Below are 26880 nucleotides of genomic sequence, written 5' to 3'. Positions count from 1 at the left end.
TTTTTCTTTTTACTCTTTTTTTTAACCAGTATTTCTTTGGAATGCAAGAATTGATTCAAGTCTTTTCACATCAGAACCCATTAAGAAATCAATTGTACTATAAAAGAGACTTTTGTACTATAAAAGAGACATTCCATTTCTTAAACTGATACCTGAGTAAGTCTCTCTCTGAGAAAGACTTCTATAGCATTAATAGGCAATTTTAGGGAATACTTTGTATTGGTACAATGCAAGTTCCTGTAGAAACTAGAATTTTAAGAAAGTGAATTTGAAGCAACAGATAAATAGATATGTTAATTGTAGAAGTGACAACAGTCCAGCACACAGTACAAAATTTGCCTGTAAGCATCATGATTGATTCAACAAACCCCGTGGATATATGTTCAATTTTTAATTTTTTAAGCGTAATTCCTGTAAGTAACTCAATGAAACTTAGCAGGCCTCCTTACATATAAAAATTGAAACTGCAGCAGTGTGTTGCTGCATAGCAGACACAAATCACTTACAGTACTGCATATATAAAATACTTAGTGTGGTGCATATTTACAAGTGGTTAAAAGTAGTTGCACATCCAAATGATGCATATTTAACGATGTTTGCATGTACACACTTCTTGTCAGCCAGCCCTGCGTGGTAGCACAGGGGTCTTAACATGTTCTCAGCATGGCAGATCTCTGCACATTCACAGAGGTGTTCCTCTGTGTGTTTGCTGGCAATTTTACACATGCAAAGCACATTGTACTTGGGATGTAAGTATTCACCACCACTGCAGCAGGTATGCAAGCCTGACACATACTGTGCTAGGAGATACCAGCACTTCCCAGTATGCTGCCAAATTTATTTTTCTAGTGTTTTAATATTGATACAAATGAAAATTACAGGGTTGTCTGCACTTTGTCATACCTAATGATACAAAAATACTTATTTTACAAGATCTTTTTCTTTATAATTATATAATTGTATTTTAGGAGCACAGTATTTCTCACACATAATGACTGTCATTGTAGTAAGGTAGTATTAGGCATTATAAAACTGAGCAAACCAATTCTGTTTTACATTAGTATTATAAAACATAGAGTTCTTTGGGTTTTTTTTCACATTACCTGGTACCTCTGCACTTTAATTGTTAAATATTATTGCCATCTTGAGACTAATTTTTCTAGTTTCACCTACTTTTATTTTATCATTATTTAAATTGTCTTTTTCAAATGTTACAATTCCAAATACTTGATGTATATGTCTGTCTACCTTATCTTTCTGTGGCATCACTGTCATTCTTCTCAACAACTTGCTTTGTCTTTATGATAGTACTAGATTCATTTTTAGAGGTCTTTTTTTATGATTTCTGTCATGCCACAAGATCAGCAGTAATTCTTTAAGCTTTTATATCATTAATAGCTCTAATATTGCAAAACAATGTGGAGAAAATTCTGTACAGGTAGGACTTTCAGAATTAAGCATCTTTATTTAAAGACAAAGACAGTACTTAAAATATTTTTAACAAATTGAAAACCAGAGTATTTCTCTTTTGTTGTTTTTATTTTTCTACCCAAGCAAACTAAAGATCCTGTTTCTGGGAATAAATGTATGTCTTCATTTCACTCCACTGGAAGATTTGTGTTAGCAAGGGTTCCAACACATAAAATGAGTTAGATTTCCAAAAAAATATATGGGTATGAAAGGGCTGAAATTTTAAAAAGTTGCAGCATCAAGCTGGGACTGTTTTGCAGTTTTAATGGGTGACAGTGTCATTATATTAACCCTCTTTTAGCTTATTAGGAAAGTAGACATTGCACTGCAGTCCCATCTTGAAGCTTAATAAAAGGCTTCTTTGTTACTGTTGGAAGACTCCTTTGTCCTAATTTCTTGTGTGGATATTCAGAATTCAACTATTAGCCTTGGTAGGTGACCTAATGAAAACTTCATTGTTGGTTTTTGAAGAAGGATTTACATAATTTCTTAGGATGTTAACTGGGTCAATTTGCGTCCTTGCCCATGTAAATGCAACTGCACTACTGGTGGTAGTTCAACAAACTAACTTACCAAACAGGTATTTGGAAAAGTTTCACAAAATCACTTCTCACAACGCAAGCTATAGAGTGAGATTGCTGAAACAGTATCAGGAAATTCTTCTGGCCCGACTATATTTGGTTAGAAATCATGAGCAGTGTGTGATGCATACCAACTTTTCTTCTTGGACAGTGGGGGAGTGGACTACTACTCTGAGCTCTTTCCTGCCAGAGGGAGCAGGGAAGAACACCACAGATGGGTCACGCCTGAAATGTTGCATTCATGAATGCAGGCTATTGTTTTCCCATATTTGACAATGCTAGATCAGTAGAATTAAGTAGGAAAACTGCACAGAGTTGTTAAAGTGATGTGAAAGTGGCCAGTGTGAGAAAATTGCTAATTGCAGGAGAACAGTTGGACAGTTTTAAAAGCTGCTTTGTTTTTCAGTCTCTTCTCTGAGCTTCCAGCCTTCCATGTGCCCCCTTCCCAAAACCAAAATTATTAACTATTAACTATTTATATGCGTTATAAGCAATCATGAAGAAAAAGAAAACAAAATCCCCTTTCTCAGACATTGCTAACACTTACAGCAAACTGAAAAGAGTTTATTTGTTTATTTGTAAAATACTTCCTGACTGGAAGATTAATCAGCAAATGTTTCAAAGTAAAGAAATTGATGCTTTCCCTGGCAGCTAAGCTAGCTTATACTCACTTTTTTAAAGTCACTTAAAAATGGCAAGCAAGAACAAAATTGGCTACTTTGACTTTTTTTTTGTCTCCTCTTCCCATCCATTAACACATCAGATATTACTATCATATACTTGAGAACAATATAGAATACTTGAGAACAGCAAACTGATCTGAAAGTCAGTCTAGATATTCTGTGTTTTCACCATGATTTGTCATTAGACTTGAGACACTGCTTTAAAATTTGAGAATGGGAGTTGAAATGTACCAAATAAATAAAACTGTAATGCAGTGAATGTTGTTTTCCAATGGAGCGAAGACAACTGCATGTGATTGTTTTTATCAGTCAGTTTAGATTTTAGAATATACACATATTACACTTCATTTTCAAGTGAACCATTTCACAACCTGAAACTGCACATTAAATGCCAGAAAATTTGTTAGAAATTAACCCTGTCCTTACAAATGTATCTGTCTGGGGAGAGGGAGAAGGGAATTATTGGAGTTAGCAGTGAAGCAACACCTTCCTAAAATATACTTCCATCCATTTAATACTTCAAAAACCAAAGGGCTAAATATGACTCAGGAAGAAAAAGTAAAACTTTTAAGATACTAATAATATTAATTCTGTCTAGAAAACCTTTGTTTGCCTAGTTGATTTTTGAAGGGCAATCATCAGTCACAGTAAGGCAATACTGTTTGCTTTTGGATTTACTCCTAGTGGTAAAATATCAACAATAACTTCTTGTTATGATTTCACTGGTACCTCCTACTCCTCAACCCTGGTAATAGTTGAGATTTCTGTTGACATCACAGGAAATAGAACAATAAGTCTCACAGTTAAATATTGCTGTTTACTGAAGCAACAGTTAGTAGCAAATTAGGGTCTGTAATTTTATTCTAGTAATTTTTAATGTAAATTGATGGGGTTTAAAATAGATGCAATTTTTTTTTATCTTATTCTTAAAATGTTTTTGCACAAGAGAAAATGGCTGTTTTCAGTTTGATCAAAGAACCTCCTAGTCTGATACCCTGTCTCTAATAGTGGCCAGTCAAAAATGCCTAGATAAAATAAGAACAGATCAAGCATAAAATGAAACTTTCTGGCATGTGGCAGTCCACAGCTCAGGGATTTCCCAAGCTGAAGGTTATATTTTGAAGGCTTTAGTCTATGAATTTCTGATAAGTTTTCAAACCTATCAGTATCAAACCTATCAGATCTTTTGATGATCCTGTGTTTTTTCTACTTTTTTTTCCCTTAAGGGATGTTTGTTAATCTTAAGAGAGAAGTAGTTTTAAATTGCACAGCTATTTTTTATCTAGTCTACCATACAAGGTTCATTGTCAACAGATTTTAGAATCTGTCGTCCTACTGTAAAATATTTTAGTGAAACAAATAAACTGCTTTTAAAAGGACACAATAATTTGACACACTGATTAAGTAAAGTGGTATTTCCAAAAGCCTCGGAACAATTTATTGATACAGAGCTGTATGATGATTATTCTTGTTATATTTGGTAGGGTGAGCAGAGATTTTGGCCAAAGATCTTGGAAGTAGGGGAATTTAGGGGTATTTAGTTTTTACTTTTGAAAACAGAAAGATTTTGTTGAAAATTTTTGATGAAAAAAATACTGAAACATTTAAATTTTCACACTATGCAGATAAAAAGGAAATAACACAGGGCAGGGTGTTAGGAAAAAGTTGTAATTATCCTAGGATTTTTGGAATTGAAAGTATTTCAACAAATTAATATGCAAGGAACAGAATCACTTGCTACCTATTACTCAACATATGTGAATTTAGTATAACAAGTCTAGAAACTGAAGTCAAAATTCTTTAACAAAACCCTAAAAAGATGTTTGCCTCCAATTTGCAGTTATTTTTGCTTTTTGGAATTATCTCCAAGGCGACAGTTTCAAAGTAGGGTTTCATAGAATTCCTATCCTCATCTTAACGCTGCCTTTCATGCAAGATTTTAAAACACCTGTGTTGTCAGCTTTAGGCTCAGGCCATCATATGTATCTCAAAAGAAGTGAAAAAGGTGGTCTCAGACTTTGCATGCATTCCATAAGACAGGTGAGGAGCTAAGGGGAGATAACTTGGGAAGGGAGGTTGAGGCAGCCAGCTTTTTTAAGTTTGGTGAAAAGAATGCTGGTGGAGCTAGACAATTACCCGTAGCGGCAGACTATGAGGAACAATGATCACTGTGAGCTCCTTGTAAGAATCAGAAGATATCACTAGAAAACACTTCTCCCTTAGAAGGGTGCTGGCCAATTTCTCTACTTTTTATGCATCAAGTATTGAAATGAAAGCAAAAGATAGAAAATTAAATGAGAAATTGCTTTGTGAGACATGAGGCATATTGGAGCCTGCCTCATCAGAGGAGATTCTGTAGACTACTACAGACAACTGTAAATAGACAGGATTTGTTATCTGTTCTCATTTTAATTAAGTTTCTCCAAAAGTACAGGGATGCTCTTTTCTGGAGAGGTCCCTATGCAAATTTCTTTGACTACTCAGTTTAATTTTAGGCTTCTTTTTCAATCCAGAGAGTGATTTTATACCAGTTTGTTGTGATTAGTGAGTCAGCATTTACAGTTTTTGTTTTCTTTACACAGTGTTTCACACAACAAGGAAACATGTTTTCGTACCTGTGTGCACTATATAATGTTGCTTATTCTATGACTTTCAGGAGCCAGTGTAGTCATTTCTTCTCTGTATATTAAAGAACAGTTACAAATATTATATTGAAGAAATGAAGATTGGTTCTTTAGCCACATTCACTGTCAGAGCCAACATAGCACTGGAAAGAAGCTTGTATTGCTTTTGGGGGTATAGTGTCAGTGCTTTTTACCCCTTTTCAGGAGCACACACACTCATTCCTGTTCAGAGTAAAGCCTCAGTGGTGGCAGTGCTGTTCAGCTACAGCATAGACATGGCTGATTCACTTCCTCATCTGTTTTCTTTCTGATTTCTAGGACAGTTGTTAGACCACTTCTAATGATTTCTCGTTCTGTTGAAATTTTTTGTTTTAAATTTCCATTCCATAAGTCACCCATGACAGTAACCATGCAAAGGTAAGGCTAGAAGAGGAAAAGGATGAGCATGAGGTTAGTGTAAATTATGCCATGCACAACTTGAGTATACCTTTTCAGTAAACAAGTCCACACTCTGAAATTCTTTGTATGCGTTTTTTCAAAGGGGGAAGACAAGTAATGGAACAAATGAAATTTTAAGCCAAAAAAAAAAAAAAAATCTCTGGTTAAAATGCTATGACATAATTAAATTGTTACACATTGCCAGATGATGTCATGGAGGCCAGAACTATAGATGACTTTATAAAGGGATTAGTCTAATTTCTATTTTGGCAGTTTATGTGCTAGGGATTGGCAGAAGCTTGAAAGGCATGCCAGGGAAGAATGACAGTGTAAAATCTTCTATATGTATCAATTATTATCCCATGTCTGATGTAGAAATCTGGATAAAATGAGCCTCAATTCAGACTTTTCTGTGTTCATGTGAGAAATATGTGTTAAAAATAGAATAAAAACTTGAGTTCTACTGTACAAGGAAAGTTTTCAGATGCCACTGTGACAGCTGACACAGCAACAGGGACCCTGAAGTGGAGATGAAATGTCTAAAAAAGCAAAGCTCTACCATTCAGATAGTAAAGAAGAATATTTTTGTTTCTTAAATATTCATTACAGTAATGCTAATGTAATAATGGTTAAGTGTTAAAAGTCACTGTCATAGCACAGTCTTCATTTGAAAATTAGATTCTGTCATATCCAAAGAAGAAAATTGAAAAACTGTTCATTAGCTGCAGATGTTATACAGATATTGTCCCTATATTAAACAACAGCAAAAACATGCAAATTTTCATGATACACAAATCAGTACTAAAATGTTGGATATATGTCCCATTTGGAATAGAACAAATTAATATGTAAAACCTTTCCCCAAGGAACAGAATCTCTTGCCACATATTACTCAACATATGTGAATTTAGTATAACAAGTCTAGGAACTTAAGTCAAAATTCTTTAACAAAACCCAAGAAAGACGGTTTTGAAATACATTCCATGCAGTTATTAGAGATGAAGATACAAAAGCATAAAGTTTAAGATGGAGAAGTAATCAGATTAAAAACTTCAAAAACCTTTTGTGTTTACTGGGGGCATTGCATGAAATATCCTAACTGTAGATAAAAACTAGTTAATGCAAAACATAGTGACTTTTAGCTTTTTTGTTGAGTCGTAGAAAAGGCATTACTATTCTGCTCCCAAAGCTAGGATTTGACTGTTTTCTGTATCCTAACAAAGGATGAGAACCTTAGGTATAGATTTCCAGGCACACAGGAGTTTTGTCTGTTAATTTCATGAGCTAACAGTAATCACATTGACATATTTTCAGCAATAAGGATCTGGTTTAGAATTTGAAATTTTAAGGTGTTTAGAAGAGTTACTGTAGTTTCTGTGTGCTTCAGCTGTGTCTGTAAAGCATCTTAATAGGAATAATTTCAAATGTTCAGAATAGTTGCTGTTTGAAAATGGTCAGAAATAAAGGTTACAGTATGACGTTTTTTCTCCTTAACTTTCTGCCACCCTTTAACTTTTCTGTCTGTTAAACTAAGAAATCTAGTGATCTATTAAGGAATTAGCAAATGGAACTGTAAATGTAATAGAACTATGGTCAATATTCAAAGACACATACCTAAACTTTCAGTCTCTGAGGAATGTCAATGGGCTGCAATCATGAATGTGGTTTGAAATCCAGTTTCTTTATTTTCAACCAGAGCAAAATTTCAGATTAAAATAGTATGAAATTTTCTCCTGATAGCTACATAGAATTGTAGAATTGTTTAGGTTGAAAAAACCTTTAATATCATCAAGTCCAAAATTATCTCAGCACTGCCATCTCAACCATTAAACTGGGTTTCAAAGTCTACAGTATTTTGAAGGAATGGTAATTCTATTACTTGCCTGGACACACTGTTCCAATGCTTAAAATCACCCCTTCAGTGAAGAATTTTTTTTCCTTCTATCTGTTCTAATCTTCCCCTGATGCAAATTGAGACCATCTCCTTTCATCCTGTCTTCTTTTTACCTGGTAGAAAAGACTGACATCCACATCACTACAGGTAATTGTAGAGAGTATAAGGTCTCCTGCAAGCCTCCTTTTCTGCAAGCTAAACAACTCCAGCTCCCTCACCCAGTCCTGATAACGCTTGTGCTCCAGATCATTAAACTGCTTTGTTTCCCTCCTCTGGAACTGCTCCAGCACCTCAATGTCCTTCTTGAATTCAGGGCCCAGAACTGGACACAGCAGTTGAGGTGTGGCCTCACCAGTGCTGAGTACAGGAGAAAAATCACTTGCCTGGTCCTACTGGCCACACTTTTTCTGATACAAGCCAGGATGCCATTGGCGCTCTTGGCTGCTTGGACACACTACTGGCTCACATTCAACTGCTGTCAAACAGCAAAACCAGGTCTTTCTCCCCTGGATCCCTTTCCAGCCACTCTCCCTGAATCTTGGGGCTGCATGGGGTTGGTCTGACCCAAGTGCTGCAATAGTAGTAGCAACAAAGGAAGAAACCCACTTCTGTGCAGATCGAGGTTATCTTGTCAAACACAGACAGAAATATTCTGTTCTCAGTGTTATACTTTGATAAGGATCAAATAAGCTTTGTCATCAATAACATCTTCCTTCACCAAATGAAATATGGTTTTCTACGAGTTTCTATGTCATTAAAAGTTTCTGCAAGCTGTGTCTATGGATTTGTCCAGCAATAAGGAATATTGAGCTGGATCAGTAAACCTGAGTATTTATTTGGAAACAGTGACCTCTAAAATCTAGTTTAAATTTCTACTTATAGCAAATTCTTGGGAAATTTCATTGTTGCAGCCTGATACAAAATCCAAAATTTATAACTCTGGTATTGCCTATATTTTTCCATTTCTTTGCTTTTCAGCCTGTATTTTTCAGTGGATCCTAAATTTCTGTATTTCTCTGTCCCTCTGGAATTCATTAGTTCTAGAATATAAAGGAGGCAGTTTGATGTAAGAATGTTTGTGTTATTTCCATTTTAAACTGAGATGTCCAATCAACAACTGCAGACTGTGTATGCATTAGTTTACTCTGCATGCTGCCCAGGAAGTATAGTCTAATGATGGTTTTGATTGAGTAAAGATTTTCAAGAAAGGTTTTATTGTAGATATTCCCAGTGCAAAATGAACAAAACAAGTTAATCACCCTGGCACCTCTTTTCTTGTAAAACTAACTTGTTCTGAATTTTATGAAATTCTTTTTCACTTTTTAGATCTCTGCTATCAAGACTGTTCAGAACCACATACACATTTATAGGTAAAGCGGGTTATTTTTTGTTATTTTAGCTATAAAGCATTTTTATCTAAGAATAAGTTTCACCTAAACATATTGTGATAGCATTGTCCCTATAAATGTGAGCATTGATATTTATGAATCTTGTACATAGCAAAGATTATAAGAGTTTTCACCAGGAATGTGTTATAAGCTTTTTTATAAAATGCTACAAAAAATGTACCCATTCTGTTAGATGAAACCATTTCAAACTTCTTTCGTTACTTGAAGACATAACATTGTCTTTAGAGATCTTTTGAAGGTAGGATTTTTTTAGATAGTTGAAAAAATTCTTCCAATATTTGAAAAGATCAACTAAAAGAGATGGCTGGTAATAGAACTTCAGGGTAAACCCCAAGAGGGTTTTGATCCACAATCCCTTAAGTTGTTGTACGTTTGTGTTTTCATTCATACCAGTGCCTTCAAATACTTCGCAAGTTTGAATTTTTTTTTTTATTTCATACTAAAGGTCTTATTCAGAGAGGCACTGTACAACAGGATATCCTCTTTATGTCGCTCTTCTTGGGAGTCAAGAAATGGTATGGCCTAATGAGGTCCTACATAGGTTATCAACAGGATTGTAGGATGCACATCAATAGCTTTACATCAGAGGCAAACTTAAAAGACTTAAAAGAAAAAGAATTAGGTGAAATGTTAGTGCTGTATGATACCATTTTCCAGGAAAAGAAAGTTCAATAATAATACCGAATAAAAAATAACAAATAACAAAAGTAAATTCTTAAAGAGGTGTTGTGGTATTTCTGATTCAGTTATGACTACTAAAGACATTATTTCATCAATTAATTATTTAGATATTTCTGTAATCTTCAGAGCTAACAAGTATTTTTAAGAAACTCAAAAATAATTCGTTTGAAGTAGTGTATGTGACTATTGTCAAAAGACCTAAGGAAAACAGTAACGTTTATGAAAACAATAAACATAGGTTTAATGTTTTATATCTTTTGTAATGTGACCATGATCGAGCCAAAAATAATTACATATGATATATGTTGTTTATTGTTACTCTACATATTCTTCCAAATTATTTCTTTATTTCTGTGGAACACACATGTCAGTATTTTTGCTTACTTGATGTGGACACTTGTGAATTAATTGCACTTGGTCTGTAACATTGGAATATCATTTTCTGCTGTTTTTAATTACTCTTTAATATTGTGTATCCTTAGGTGACATACCAATTTAAGATTGAGCTTAGTCTGGTAGTTTGAAATCAAATGTGATCTTTTATAATTAATATATTTTTGAGGTAGAGGAAAAATAACAAGGATTAATAAATCATAAGGTTCCTCTTAATGTTAAACAAATCTAATCCCTCGGCTTGTAGACCTAATACTTGATGAAGCCTTACATTGTAAAATATACACTGAGGCAGATTGGTTTACAATTAAATGCCTGAGATAATTTAATGAGATATGACATGTTAATGTATAATTTTCACCATATCCCTGTCCTCTCTTGCAATTGGAAACTTTTCACTGAATTATTTGACTTTTTAAGTCATGCAAAAATTGAATTCTGAGTATACACCTTCAGACACATCTAATATTTCAACTGCTGCATCTGAAAATACAGCTATGATGAAAATACAGAATGGTTTGGTAAAAAATGTACTTGCATTCTATCAGGATAGCAGAATGTGTCTCCCTGATATATCTTTGCAGTTTAGCTATAGAAAAAAACTGAGGTGTAGAGCATAAACACATGAAAAACTTACACTACTGAGATCAGATCAAAGCTCTGTCTTGCACAATATTGTATTTGATCAATTACAAATACCTGTGGAATAGTATGGAAATAGGCAAGTATGTGTTGATAGCTCTATGCCTCTTTCCACTAGGTGTCTGAATCCACTTCCAAATTCACTGCTAATTGTTTTTCTGTCAATAGGTCTAATTCTAATTCGTCGTGTAATTTTTTGTGAGATTAGGTTTTGGTTGTTTTGAGTTGTGTGACCCCCTAACTTCATTTAAAATTCCCTAATATTTTTATTAGAAAAGGCAATGAATTAAGTTTTGCTAGATTACTTTCTCCATATTACATGAATTTCTAGATAGCCATCAAGCAGGCTCCAGACCTAGAATTTCCAGGCTTATGAGTTCTGGAAGACATAGTCTATCTGATGCACTTCAGTTACAGGAACTATATGGCATCTGAATTAGAAATAGCCTATGATGGTGCCTAAGGCCATAAAAACTAACTTGAAAATCTTCATGAAATCATAGAATCATAGAAATAGTTTGGATTGGAAGGGACTTTTAAAAATCATCTAGTCTAACCCCCCTAAAACAAGCAGGACATTTCAGCTAGATTTGGTAGCTCAAAGCCCGTCAATCTGGCCTTATATACTTCTTGGTATAGCCATCTAGCACCTCTCTGGGTAACTGGTTCCAGAGTCTCACCACCCTCACAGGAAAGAGTTTCTTTCTAATATTAAATAGAAATCTGCCTTTTTACAGTTTAAAGCCGTTTCCTCCTTGTCACTCTTATTACAAGCCCTTGTAAAGAGGGCTCTGTCTCCAGCTCTCCTATAAGCCCACTTCACATACTGGCAGGTGTCCACGAGGTCTCCAGGAAGGCTTCACTTCTACAGACTGAACAACCCCAGTTGTTCATCTTAGGTGAAGTGCTGCTTCCCTTGAATCATTTTTGTGGCCTTCCTATGGATCAGCTTTTGTGTGCTAAGGAGTTGTGGTGTCACACAAAGGCGGAGTAGAGGGACACAACTACTTCCCTCAACCAGCTGGTCACACTCCTTTTGATGCAGCCCAGGATATGATTGGCTTTCTTAAAGTGCAAGTGCACATTGCTGGCTCAGGTATAGCTTTTCATCCACCAGCAACCTCCAGTCCTTCTCAGCAGGGCTGCTCCTCACCCTACTATAGCCAGCTGTGCTACTTTTCCAGGAGATGTTGAGGTGGTTGGAGTTCCCCAGCAGGAGGAGAGCCTTTGAGCCTGATGCCTCCTCCAGCTGGAGCAGAAAGGCTTCATCAATAATCACCCTTATCTGGCAACCTGTAATAGACATCAGCCACAAAGTTCCCTTTGTTGCCATTCTCCAGTTCTTGCCCAATCACACATATACTGTTTTGGTTCAGTTACTGTGCAAAGTATTTCACCTTGGTTGTGTTCACATCTAATCAGGATTAAAAGAAATTACTCTAAATAAAGACTTTCTGTGAAACATTTTGTCTTGTAAACCATACTCTGTTTACAGAAAAAAAAAAAAAAAAAAAAAAAAAAAAAAAAAAAAAAAAAAAAAAAAAAGAGTTTTCAAAGGGAAACTTTTGGAGAACCTAAGAACCTAAATAGATTTGGATGTTCCAAGTGTTTTAGATCTGAAGAAAAAATACACATTTCTGACCCTCAGTTGTACATCAGAACCACCATGCAGATGCATAGGCCCTGTGGTATTTATCACAAAGACAAACTGTGAAAGGAACACTCAAACTCTGTGCAGAATATTGTATACACAGCTATATTCAAAAGAATTATTGGCATTTATTTGCATGCATATGCATGCATTTTTTGGGTTGGTATCCATATAAAAATATGTAAGTTGGCTGTTAAATCATTTTTTGATTACCCTTAGAAATTCAGATTAATTTACAAAGGACCATTCCTTATCTACTTGTAAAAAGCAATCCTTGTATTTTCTTTTTAATTGCGCTGGCTTTGAAACTTGATATCATCTCAGAAGAACACATCTAATACCATGCTTTATCAGTTGTGGAAGTTAACTTCATCCTTGGGTCTTGGAAAGATTTTCTGAACAGTGTTTCACATTGCCTCTACATAATAATAGTTTTAAATCTAGTCATTTATTTAGTGATTTTATAATTTCTGCTTGAAATATGCTTATATTTCCAATTTGAAATATTAATAGATTAGACTTGATGATCTCAAAGGTCTTTTCCAACCTAGTTCATTCTGTGATTCTGTAATATTTAGGAGTTACATGTGTTTTGGTTCCATTCCCGTGCAGCTGTACAATTCAGAAGAAACTGCTTCTGAGTTGCTGCTCATGGGTTACAATGCTAATCTCACAGCTGTCCCTCTAGTTGTGCGTGCTCGTAAACCTCACAGGCTGTAGTAAGGGTAAATTGGAGAAGTTAGAAATCCAGGGAATACTGGCAGATGTGATATACTATATGGAATTACAGCAGTCAGAAGATTTTGTAGGAAGGAGAATGTCATGCATTTGAAATACAATTTAGTGCATGTTTCTCTTCTGAATGCTAGATACACAGTGTATTTTTTAATAATTGCCTGATAATTTTGATAATAATTTAATATAAAATTATTAGGTGCAAGTTCGCCTAGATCTTAAATAAGTTCCTATCTATAGGAAAAAGTGTTTCAATCTGACTTCATCAAGAGGGAAAGACTCTGATACCCAGTGAGGTAACACATGGTTACAAATGGGTTTGTACTTGACTAGAGGAACTCACAGCTGATCTCACTGAATAAACTGGGAGTTTTATTCTTTCAGCTCCCTATGAAGTCATAGAAAGTGTTTTTGTGTAAATCTATTGTGCATTAAAGGTTTATGATCCACCACCATATTAACAAATTAAAACCCAGGAAATAGCTTGAAAATTCTCATCTTCTGAACACACTAGAAAATACAGTTTGGAGTTCTTTTCCATACAAGAAATAGTGATCAAACTGTGTAGTTGGCTGAACTATTTAGTGATTTTCTTAATTTCATCATCAATATCTACAGCATGTTGTAAAGGATCTGAATTATTGTGTGTGCATTAGTTATTCAAAAGAATTATGTCATATATTTATGCAAATAATTCTTGGGTTTCATCCCCTTTATGTTGTCTTCAAAACAGGGAGTTTTCCTTCTGTGCTGTATTACAATTGTCCTGATTCAATATATGTAAGCATGTCTTACCTTTCATTGAGTTAAGAAAGACATAATATTATCAAGCTTCTATGCATATGTTATTAAAATGAGGAATCCATTTTCATGGCTAATATGTAAAATATAAAAACTAATTCAAGGAGCCATATAAAAGTAAGAATGTAAATATAAATCTTGCAGTATTTTTCTTAGTATAGTGATGCACATATGAATTAGACAAAGAGCAATTCAGCTGCATATATGGTATGGAATTGAGCTTAACAATCTCTGTGTAATAAATCATATAAATCATAGGGACCTTTCTGTATTTTCAGCATTTTGTTCTCTAATTTGTTCTTAACACTGCCTTGCTCTTGTATAACCTAGTCATTAGGTTGAAATAATTCTCTGTGCCAATTTCTTCCTTGGTTGAGGGCTGTGATGTATAGTCAAGCTGTGAGGAAAAGCCAAAATTAAAGTATAAATGAGACAGATTGAAACACTACAATGTTTTGGGCCTTAATTCTTTAGGTACAGATACAGTATACGATTCTGTAAAACAGTCTTAAAAATGCTAGTTTTCATGAAAGTTGGAGTCAGCTCTTCATTTTCTGACCTGAAATACTTCAATGATATGCACACACATCATAGAGTTTTTTTTTTCTCCAAAGTACTTATCTTATTCTAAAACTCTAGCAAAAGGAAACACTGCAAACATAGATGCATGGCTCAGTTTGTACATGGAACTTTTCTACTTTCAAAATCAGAATTGTAGTGATTAGATATATTTTGCAGTTTACTGACATATGTGACTATCTGACAGTCTCCAATTTTCTTTCTTTCTTCATAAAAACCAGTTTTTACTGGTTTATGGAGAACTTTCTCTCTGCAGCACTGCACAGAAAAATATTTCAACACCAACTGTGAAAAAGGAGGCAGGAATATAAGATATGTAACAGCTGGAATGCAAGAAACAATAAAAAAAAAACCCACTAGAATGTTAGAGTTGTAGCATAAAATGGTCTATGTACTTTTTCATTTCCTGTATTGTGACATTCAACGGATGTAATACTTGAACTAGGTTCTCTGATACTTCTATTGGTTAAATAAATAAATGCATAAAATCTTGATAGAGTTCATGCAAAACTACCACTGTTCTCGGATTTCTGGATATAAGCAGCATCCAGGGTGCTGGAAAAATATAACATTCTGTGTCAAAATCAAATTCTTCTAATAATCCCTAGTGTTCCATCCTGACACCATCTTTCTACTGTCTTTAATTCATGAAAGAAAATTTTAACCAGCACAGACTACTTTAAAATACTCTTTATACTTAGTTTAATAATGAGATACTAATATTCAAATATGTGCTTGTTAAAAGAAAAGCAGATGAGTAATGTTTAGTTACTAAAATTTAGTAACTTGGGGTTTTGGGGGGGTTCAAAAGTTGAAATTTTACAGTAAATTTTTACATGAATTGACCCCTTCCATGAATGTTGCTGTGCTGAATGAGAATGTTTAACTAAGGCAGCAGTTCTTCCTCTTCACAGACGACACTAAGTTGGTTTGGAATGTTGATCTGCTGGATGGTAGAAGCACTCTACAAAGGGATTTGGACAGGCTGGATCAATGGGCCAAGGTCAATTGTGTGAGATTCAATAAGGCCAGGTGTTCTAGATTGTGTTTAACCTGGAGAAAAGGAGGCTCAGGGAATCACTCTCTATGACTGCCTGAAGTGAGGTTGTAGTGTGGTGGAAGTCCGTGACTTCTCCCTGGTTACAGGTGACAGGATGAGAAAAAATGCCCTCAAGTTGCACCAGGGAAGATGAATTGGGTACTAGGATAATTTTTTCACAGGAAGAGTTGTAAAGCATTGGGACAGACTGCCCAGGGAAGCGTTGGAGTCATCATCCCTGGAAGTGTTCAAAAAAACTGTGGATACAGCACATGAGCACATGGTTTGATGGTGAAGGTGGTGATGGTGTTTCTAGGCTGAGGGTTGGACCTCATCATCATAAAGGTCTTTTCCAGCCTTAACAGTTCTGAGCTTCTAATGCTGTGATGAGGTGACTTTGACAGTTAGACGCACTATTGCCTTCCATTTTCATAAGATTTTCAGACACATCTGGTCATGTTTTTATATTCCTTGGTTTTTTTTTGTTTTGGTAAAATACACTTAAGCACATATTCTTTTTGACAAGCAGCAAAGTAATATTGTAAAGTGAAATATCAGGCCAACTGATACTAAATCACAGATATATTGCTGTATACTGGAATACACAAAGGCCAAGTCCTGAGTCTAAAGTAATTTTGTTAAGTGGAATAATGAAGTGGGAATTATGGCTGTGGGAGAGTGCTGCTTTCCAAACAACTGCACTCATCAAGAGTATAAATTGGAGAGAGAAGTCATTTCTGCTGAAAAAGACCAAGCAGTCTATTGAGACTGTAAATTTGTTTTTAAGTTACTACTGTTAAGAAAACCTGGAATTTCAATTCCAGATCTTATAATAAGAACTGAGGAAACAGACTAGAATAGTAGATATCTCTAATCATAAGCAATGATTCCAGTAGTTCAGAATAAGGAAGAATTTTTCTAACTTTGTGTGGATTTAAAGGTTTAGTATGATGAGATGAAGAGGGAAAATGAGCGAACAGTAGTTTGACAATAGTTTAACACTGTCATTTTGGAATAAGTAAAATATTTCAGATTTTTCTAGTTCATAGAGATTAATTACTAGAAAAGTTTGCTTACCTTTATATTGTACGAAATCTTAGGTTGCCATAGTTGCTTAGGTAAATTAAAATTAGAAAATATGGAAGTCTATAGCAATTCTTTTTGGGTGCTAGTCTCTCCTATTTAATGTCATTTTATCCTAATAGCCCTACCATGGTTTATGAAGCCGAAAAAATAAGGTAACCTGCTAGTGCAAAGTATTTGCTCCCTAAAATAAAGAAGAAACTGTAAAATTACATTGTCTGTTTTTCTGCTCTTGGCATAAAATGTACCACACCACCCCTTACACAGTGAGCTTCATGAAGCACAAAAAAAAAATACGATCTAGATAAACTTCAGGAAGTTGTAAGGAAAATAAGAGAGCTGAGTGAAGAAATACAATATTAAAAGAAACATGTTGATAGCTATAAAGAGCACAGTGTAATACTCACAAAAATAATAGTTGATATCTCAGTCTAAATCAACCTCTTGAAGGGACTGAAACCTAATGTAGAAGCATCTGTGATGCTTAATATTGTAAATAGAAATCATAGCTAAAAAACATATGTGGTGCCTTTGAAAATAAGTCTTTTTAAAGTGTCTTTAATATATATATATTTTTTTTTTCCTCTTTTTTTTTTTTTTTTCTCTCCTGTCTTCTTCTGTCTTAAGAAAGCTTATTCTATCTCAGGAAATGATATTCTATAAGTGGACCTCAATGGTCAGGATTAGTTTCCACTGTTGAGGAATGCATTAATATTCCAGAATAGCTCAGTTTGGGTGGTTAGAGCATTTCCTCTGAATTTTCACCTGTGCTATTTCTTGCTAGTTATATACATTTATTCTCACATCTTGAACTTAGTTTCTTCCTTAGCTTTTGTTTACCACTATGGATAGTGATTTTATTCCTTCTCAGATTGCATTCGAGAAGGCTAAACAGAATAAATATTTTCAGCCTTTTCAGTTCATAAACACAATACTTAATGCATATATTCTGATTGTTTAGTTCATATATGCATGACTCAAAATTTTGCATTTTTGCATTCGATTTCATTTAAATATGTTGTGTTAATGTAATTGACTAACTCATAAAGCACTTCCTGTAAGCACTTTCATGTCGAAAATAAACTGTTGAAAATAAAGTTGTGTGAGCGACTTACGCTGATACACTCTATTTTACCTGACTAATTAAGGTTTTACAGAAGGTTCACCTCATTTAAAGAGGTCTACTAGACATCTTTTTTCAGACTCTGTCCAGATTCTTCTCTATGTCATAATTCTTCTCTGCACTCCTATCTTCAGCTTAACTTTTCTGAAGCTAATATCAAATCTGTCACATTTCCGGTTTAAAAATAAAACTATTTAGCTCACTTAGAATCTGTCAGATTGCCATCACAGAAAATCACAAATGGCAAACATGAAAATCTCCTTTTGGTATGTTTTTTTTTTTTTTCCTTTTACCATGTCCTTTAATCTCTTTTCCTTCAACATTTGCAGAAGTCTTGTTTCTTTCATCATTTCATCACAAAACCATAAATAAAATTATAGTAGGTTTCTTAATGTATTACTGTTATGGAGGTACGTACCACTGAATTACTCTATAAAACAAGGGGCTTCAATGGTTCTGTTTCATGATCCCTACCACATCTGTTGACATTACAAAAACAAAAATAAACAAAAAATGTACTCTAGTTTTTAATAATGTGGTACTTAGATTTAATATGCTTTATTTAGAAAAATATTTCAGGTTTTGTACACTTTCTAGAATGAAAGATTGTGTGAAGGAGTGGATTTTGAAAAAGAACGAGATGCCGACCACATGATGTGGGGCAAATGGGTGAGCTGAGGCTCAAGGCTAATCCCACATGCTGCTACCTGTGCAATGCACAGAGTCCTATAGATCCATTCAGCATGACTCACAGAGCTCTTTCCAACCCTTACAAGAAAGTTTTGACTAAAACCTCACTCTGTGGATGTTTGTTTCTAATTATCGCATACAACATAACATGAAGTTATGACAAGTATATTGGAGTTATAATGTGTCAATAAATTATATGCTGCCATAAAACCAAGCATATGCATACCTAAAACAAAGTGGCAAACTGAAATGAAAACAAAATAAATGCCAAAATAATGCCAGTGAGCATCTCTACCATATGTAAACCCGAGCAAGTTATTTTGTGGAAATACTCAAAAAATAAAATGTGTTTACCACAATCTGTGATTGGTTTCAACTTGTGTTTGTTACTAATCCTCTCTTACTGCAGCCAGTCTTATGTACTTAGTGACTAAGCAGTGACTAAGCAGTCCATTTACATTAAAATCTGTTCTGTCACCTAAGCCCCTAAACAACATAATGAGCTTGCTGCATTTTTGAGAGCAGATACAACAGTTTAGCTTTATGTTTATTCCTTGGGTACAATTTAAAATTGATTTTTAAAAATTATCTTTCACTCAAATATTAACATTTTGCATTTAGACTAAAAGAGATAGCCTAAGCGGTACAAGAAATAACTGTTAAGCCAAATTTTACAGGCTCTAACATTATAAATATGTCCTGTGCATCTAGTTGGTGAGTTTATAAGATCTAATGCATTAAACATCCAGTCCTTAAAGCAAAGCATATGTTTAAACACATTGTACAGCAACTTCAAGATTAGAACCTATGAATTTTATTCTTTGTTGGTTCTCTGGGACTTAAATGATTTTGTGAAGAAGTTTCTAAACATCGGTGATTTGTTAAATTAATGACAGTTGGATTTCAAGAAATTAGAATAGTTATAGTGTAGTAGCTCCAGGTGATATGTGAAAATGCTGGGGTTTAGGAACTAAGATCTAACTTACATAAAATTTGAATTTACAACCAAATGCTTTAAAAAAAAATCACTGAAAGCACTGTATGGGTTATCCTCTTTATTTATTGATTGCTACTCAAGAAATTCAGGTATTTCTGAATTCAAATGTAAAATATTGCATACTTTAATTTAGCACATATATTAATTCTTTATGCTAATGTATTTTCAATAAAAATATTACCATTGCAGTATGTGATGTGATAATTTTAAAAGGTGTTCCATTTTCTCCATAGTTTTCTCCAGTCTTAATTCTCTCTGGAAAGGTATTTCAGAATGCAAAATTTTTATTGTGGTCCTATTTATGTGAGCATGTAACAAGGAATTCTAAGAGTGTGCAATAATAAACAGAAAGTTCTTGCTGATAAGAAGTGTTTGCCTGTCATAACAGTGTCAGTTTCCTGTTCTGTTCTTTAGCACTGAGTTTGACAGATACACTGTGCCATCAGTGGCTTGCTCTGAAATGTATAAAGGTAAAGCTGCCACAGTAATTTGTTTCAAAGAACTTCCAAATTTGAATGCACAATGGAATATATCCAGAGGAAAACATACTGCAATCGTGAATATACTTAAAGGACAGCACTGCTTATTAATATATTTTAAGGAGAAAAAATACAAAAATATAATTTTTTGTTTGTATATTCTTTCTGTAAGTTGCTTTCCCATTTTGCTTTTGTGAATATGAGTATTGTGAATATGAGAATGAATAGCAGTGTAGAGATTCAATGTGCAGGAATCTTTTACAATTGATTTTTAACATTCAAAGAACATTTAGAGAAATGGATTGAATTTCAGCTACGTATGACTCAGACTTATAACAGTGTTAATAAGGCCTTTTTCAAAGAATTGGGAATTCTGCAGGTAAAATGAAGTGGGTCCGTTCTTACCCCATTCTCAAACTGTTAGGTACAGTACAGCAGCAGGAATTAAGGCTCACAGGGCTCCTACACAACTGATAGGGATGAATTATTCATAAGAGAATGTAAACTCAAAGAAAGCATTAAATACATCAAGATATGATACGAATGAGTTATATTGACACAGACTTAGGTTTTTCTGCAAAGTGTTATCAGTTTTGTCTTTGCTCTTGCAACAAGACCACCAGACTTTCTGTACTCTATATTTGCACCTCCTGAAGAAATGTTTGCTTAGTAGGTCCTCTATAAAATCATCAGAAAGATTTCACTCAGTTTTCCTTCATATCATTAATAGTTGCTTTCAATACTGCAATTTTAAATACAAATAGAATTGTCAGAAATGAAGTAACTTTTCCCTTTCTTACTCTAAACTTATTTGTAAGACCTTGAACCTAGTAGCTGGATTAGGTGCATAGTAATTAACCTAGAATCTATTTTGTTGATTATCTGTTCTCCTCATTAACATCTACTAATATATCATGCATATAAATGCTAATCTCAGTTTTCAAGTACTTCAGATAATTTCCAATGTTTAAGATTTTTGTGGAGGCCATCATGTTGCCCACATCCAAGAGGGATAGTCAAAACAAAGTAAAATACTCGAATTTTTTTTGTAATTTTTACCTCATAAAGAATACTAAAATCAGCATTGATGTGGGAGATTGAACCTGTTTATAAAATTATACTTGTATTTTTAATATTTTTATTTAAATCTATGCAGCTTGTTATTTGATAGAAAATTTCACTAAGGAATTCCTCACTGTTCTGTTTTAATCTTTGTTTTACATCTATCGTAAAGAGTTGGTTTTTTGTAATTACAGAATGTATGATTGAACGGTACAGTTAGAAAGTCACGTATCTGTATTAATCTAAAGAATCAAGACACATTGATCAAGACAGGAGCATTCCAGTCTCCAAAAACTTTAAATTGTGATGCATGATAGTTTTTTACAATGTTTGGAAAATTTTCTTCAGATATGGAAATCAGGCTATTTTGGAGAAGAGAGAGAACAGCTGAAATATTCTGCCTTGCTCTTCTTGTTGAAGTCGTAATTGGTTTATATTCACTTACTCTTTCTTCTGAAATAGTACTACCTCGTACCAAATTACCAAGGCAACATCTACCAACAGCGTTTTGTCTACAAAACACTGAGCTAGGGGATTAAAACTTTATCTTGGAGAACTTTACTATAGGTATCCTAATTTTCTGCCCAAGTTAGATATTCGTTTTATAGCATATAAATATGGTGGTAGGTGTTCATAAGCAACAAGTGTCATTTGAAGAAATAAATTACTTGCATTAACTTCTTATTTGTCAATTATGTAAAAAGCAATTCTTTTTTCTCCACTGGAAAAGGTGTCTGAAATCTTCAAGACATGTAAGAATGTACTATATATCTGTATAACATCACTGACATATTACCAGTGTATGAGTGGGAACAAAGTTTGAGTAATTTTAATTACTTTTTTACAATAATTTTAATTACTTTTTTACAATAATTTTAGCTTTTTAAATAATTTTAGCTTGGAGGAGAAAATGGAATTAATGTGAATTTGTTGTATTTAAAATATATTCTATTGTAAATAGTCTAAATATCTGTGTTCCCAAGTGTTGTAAAAATAATTTCATCTTCTGTTCAGGAAAAAAATCAATAAAGGAAGTCAAACATAAAAAATGAGAATTTCAGGCCTAGTGACAGAAGATAGACCTGGTGCCTTATATTCACACACCTTTTAGCCAAGTAATATGTATTCTGCAGTGGAATAAACTGAAGACACTCTTAGCAGCCAAGTACACTTTGATCACTTTTGTTCATAAATGTGACTCATATCTCAATAGTTATTTTTTTCAGTGAAAAAGCTACTGATCTTCCCTAAACTTTACAATGAGGGCTCAGTGAACTTAAAGGAGCCTTTACTCATTCTGCAAACAGATTAAATATTCATCCTGGATCATACTGGTTTTTTCTTGAATATCAGATACTGTCTCTTTGTTGCAGTTTTTGTTTTTTATGTTGTTTTCTCCAATGTCCTTCACATTCTACAGAACAAATTGTGGTGGAAGATGAGTTCCTTTTTGTATTCATGGTGCTTTCATTAATTCAATTTTACAGCAGAAATGAAGTTTGAAAATACTAATTTGCCTACACTTTTTAATTTAATGGGTTTTTTTCATTCATCTTTCTTGATGACTACTCCTATGCTTTCTGTTAATTGCATGGTAATTAAGATACTGTATCAATTAAACATGAAAAATACACTGTCATAAATCTCCCTAGTTTTCTGAAGGGAAAGCTAAGAAGAGTTTGCTTTTTTTTTGTAATAAGGATACAAGGCATAGTAGGGACTGCCTTATTTTTTTTGATTGTTTGTAATGACAAGACTGCACCCATGTAAACAATACACTAGTAGACTGTATGAATAGCCTTTGGCCATGCTGCCCTTACGCCAGTATGGTGTCTCACTGGTTACTTACGTAAGATAGGACCATTACAGAATCACAGAGTCACAGAATTAGTAGGTTGGAAGAGACCTTCAAGATCATCGAGTCCAACCCATGCCCTAACACCTCAACTAAACCATGGCACCAAGTGCCACATCCAGTCTTTTTTTAAACACATCCGGGGATGGTGACTCCACAAACGCCCCAGGCAGGCCATTCCAGTACTTTATTACTCCCTCTGTGAAAAACTTCTTCCTAATATCCAGCCTATATTTCCCTTGACATAGCTTGAGACTGTGTCCTCTCGTTCTGTCAGTTGTTGCCCAGAGAAAGAGACTGACCCCCACCTGATTACAGCCACCCTTCAGGAAGTTGTAAAGAGTGATAAGGTCACCCCTGAGTTCCTTTTCTCCAGGCTAAACAACCCCAGCTCCCTCAGCCGTTCCTCATAAGGCTTGTGTTCCAAGCCTCTTACCAGCTTTGTTGCCCTTGTTATGAATTCATTACTTGTTATGAATTTTGTCCAGATTGGAGCATAATGGGTGGGCTCTGTGCAGTCTGTGAAAGTCGTATGTTACATGTTCAGTGTGTGAAATGAAGGCATGTGGGAATGTGAGTGTTTCAACTTTGGCCTGCTGTTCTGTGTATTGCCTGTTCGGCATGACCTCTGGAATGGGCTCTGCCCTGTGCTGCACCCAGGTTTTACATAAAAACAAAACCAAAAAACCTAGGACAAGAAATAATATCTGACTTGAACAGGTGTTACTTGAAGGTATAGTCAAAGCCCTACTTTTCTCCTGCTAGATCTGCTTTGTCACTGTCTTTTCCAGCTGAGCTGACTGGGTCCATTTCCTACCTCTCTACTAGTCAGAACAGTTGTTGGCCCATGCTGAACACATACTGTGCTTCCCACTTCAAGGATGAAAAGCAGCTTTGTTAGCTCAAGGTGTTGTCTCAGGTCTCCCAGAGGCATCATAACCATCAGAGGCAGAGTTCTACCCAGAAGTTGTGGGAGTAATGCTTCCTTGCTACACCTTTTTTGGCTTTTTTTAATGCTACGAGAATTGTAAATAACGTTCCTTAAAACATCCCCATCTCTAGGTTCTCTAGGGAAAACCTCTAAAAAAATACATTTCATATGTTCATTTGTAGCCAGAAGTACCAGTTTTAAAAACAGCATGGAGGTAACAGGTGAAAACTGAGTCTTTTTGCTTTCAACAGAGAGAGGTAGTGAAAGTCACTCTAAAAGAGATATTTTAAAAAAAAAATTGGTTTAGATTGTAAGCTCTCCAGGAAGTCACCTTAGAGATGACTTTCTGAAACACTGTCATGTTTCCTACCTCCTTTAAGTTAATTTTGTGTGATAATCCCTGGGATTCAAAACCCGGGAGATAGATTTTTTTTTGTTCCTTTTATATTCATTTGAAATCATTAATTATATCAGCACTTGCTCCTTTTCTGGCAACATCAAACATACATATTGTAATCAGTTGTTACAGTGTTTTAGAGGAATAATCATCACAGAAAACTACCATTAGTAGAAAACTACCACTCTCTGCATTATCAGATTTTTAAAAATATGCATGGTTGTGAATATTTAAGGAAAGAGGGTTGCTAAGAAAATACAAATAGTTCAATAAGTATATTCTTTAATTTTTAGGGGATATATAAATAATGGTTTTGAAAAACCAAGAATACTTTCTGCTTTGTTCATATTTTGATAGTATACTTTGCTTTGCTCCTTCTGTAATTAAGTCTTATGACATTCCATAAAGCATAAATCCTGCTGAGATGTTTAGGTTTAGTGCAAACTATTGATGTACAAACAATTTTTTAAAAAAAAAGGTAAAAAGGAAATACACCCAGAATCATAACAAGCTGTGTTGCTTTTACCTTTGAAAGAAAATTGAATGGTAAAGCAGTACAGCCTACTGCAACTGTTCTAGCCTCGTTGTTAACTAGAACCTCCTTTTGAAATTCATTGCCTTCAATTACATTTTTAAAAGAATTTTAATTATGTGCCTGAAAAGAATAAAGATGCTTCAGGCTCCATTTGTTTATAGTGGAAGGCCTAAAAAAATGAGGACAGAGCTTCCCAGCTCATGCAGGGGTTGCAGAGAGAGAGAGATGACTTTTAATTCGACAAGTTCAGAGAGATTTCTTAGTTTGACGCGCACAGCAGGGGGTCTTTGAGTGCCTGGCAATACTTCAGCATTCTGAGCTTTGAAAGTCTTTCCCTGCAGCAGAAATTGTATCAAAAGCCAGTGATAATATTCCCTGCAAGGTAAAGGACCCTATTGAAGATTTCTAGAGCTGTTTATTTATTCATCACAGTTTTTTCTTTTAGGACGTATAAGACATATAGGTAAAAATTCACACAGATGCTAAGAAAATGAAATAAATTAAAAAAAATAAATGGAGACCTTTCATTAATCCTTCAATTTCCCCTTCAGTTTTCTGTAGGCCATGTTCACCTATAAAATTTCCTGTCATTCCCTGCCATGTATTCTGCATGCAGTCTTCAAATCTCAGCTTTTCCTCATTTTTATCAGAATTATAATTTTTGTCTGCCTTCTACCACCAGCTGAGCACATAAGATGTTTATGGCCATTTCTTTCCACTAAACCATTGAAGTGATTGATTAATTTTATGGAAGAACATTTGATTTCATAGAGGTCTTTTTAAATCTTATTTTTAAAGTAGATTTGAGATAGCTATTTCAAAGCCAAGATTAAAGTGTCATTTATATTCCAGAGACCAGGCTTTTAATGTTTTGACATTACGCTTATTTGAAAAGCATACACATATGTTTTTATTTCTGGTTTTGTTTTGTTTTGTTTTTGCAGCAGAGCTGGGACTGTGAGACTACGCCAACCTTTCCCTTGTGTAATGTCAATGTCGGCTATCACTTTGGCAGAATCACCCAGCTCAGTGAAGACAGAAAACCCCTCCCTTCCTCCTGTTTTTTCATCTGCTGGTGGCATTCCAAGTGACCTTCCCTCATAAATATTGGTGAGTGACCACATGGGGAAAGCAGTTCCTTCGTGCGAAGAAGCTTGTTTCAAAAAGCTGTGTTGACCTGAGGGGTTTCTATTTTCTCACAGTTTCAGAAAACCCCACTTGTGCAGGTGTTGCTTGTGGGGTATTTTCATTTCTTTAAACAGTAACTTAATTTATTTAACATCACTTATTTCTCTAGACGTATAAGCATTTATAGAACACTACCATGTGCTAACTACTCAAACTATAAGAACCAGCTTTTCAAAATACTGTTTCACAGAGAAAAATATTTCCTGAGAGTACACAAGATTTTTCCTCTCTTCCTGTTACTTTCTCATGGCTAAGAGGTCTGAAATTTAATTTATCATAACACCCTAAATATGGCAAGATGAAAGTTTCCCAAGTGTAGGAATTAAGGAAGATAATTAGAGGCTTTGTTCTGGGACCTTTCTGGTTTGGGAAGTATGTCTAGAGTGAAATCACAGCACTGCAGAAATTCTGATACCTTCAGGGCAGTCCAGGGATGATGATGTAACTTTGGTAGTTCCATAAGTCTAAGTTACATAGTTAGTACTGAAAAAACTTTTCAGGTCATTTGAGGCTATCACAGCAGATTTACCCTGCTTGAGATTAAGAGATTTTCAGTCTTAAAACCAGATGTGTAGATAGTGAAATAGTCACCCACGGCCCAGGAATATTTACAGTATCATGAAACATAATAGTATACTGGAACAGATACAAAAAATATTTAACCTTGCTTGGAAGAGTTTGGAAGCTGTAAATAAGTGCAGGATCTAAGACTACAAATCATTTAAGTATTGGTTACACATATTACAACTAAGACATGGACGAAAAAGTCACTTAGCTGTCATTCAGTATTAACTATTTATTGCAATTATCTTCTATTCAGACAACAGTGATATATCATTTATGACTATATGATAAGAAATGTTAAAATTTTTTTCTTAACCATATGAGTACATGAAGTATGTCAGTTTAAAGGACCAGAG

At 34.6% G+C, this 26880-nt stretch overlaps 1 protein-coding gene across 1 annotated transcript in view; it reads left to right on the top strand.

Moving 5' to 3' along the window:
• Window positions 1-26880, top strand: part of TENM3 (teneurin transmembrane protein 3) — a 1292929-nt gene that overhangs the window by 470287 nt on the left and 795762 nt on the right. Inside the window, exons 7-8 of the mRNA XM_063402168.1 lie at window positions 9017-9060; window positions 25717-25882. The gene's annotated coding sequence lies outside the window, so the exon portion shown is untranslated. The remainder of the gene's footprint in view (window positions 1-9016; window positions 9061-25716; window positions 25883-26880) is intronic.

This window comes from Prinia subflava, chromosome 7 (genome assembly GCF_021018805.1).
Source record: "Prinia subflava isolate CZ2003 ecotype Zambia chromosome 7, Cam_Psub_1.2, whole genome shotgun sequence".
NCBI classification, from domain to species: Eukaryota; Metazoa; Chordata; class Aves; order Passeriformes; family Cisticolidae; genus Prinia; species Prinia subflava.
This window is presented reverse-complemented; position numbering and strand designations above follow the sequence as displayed.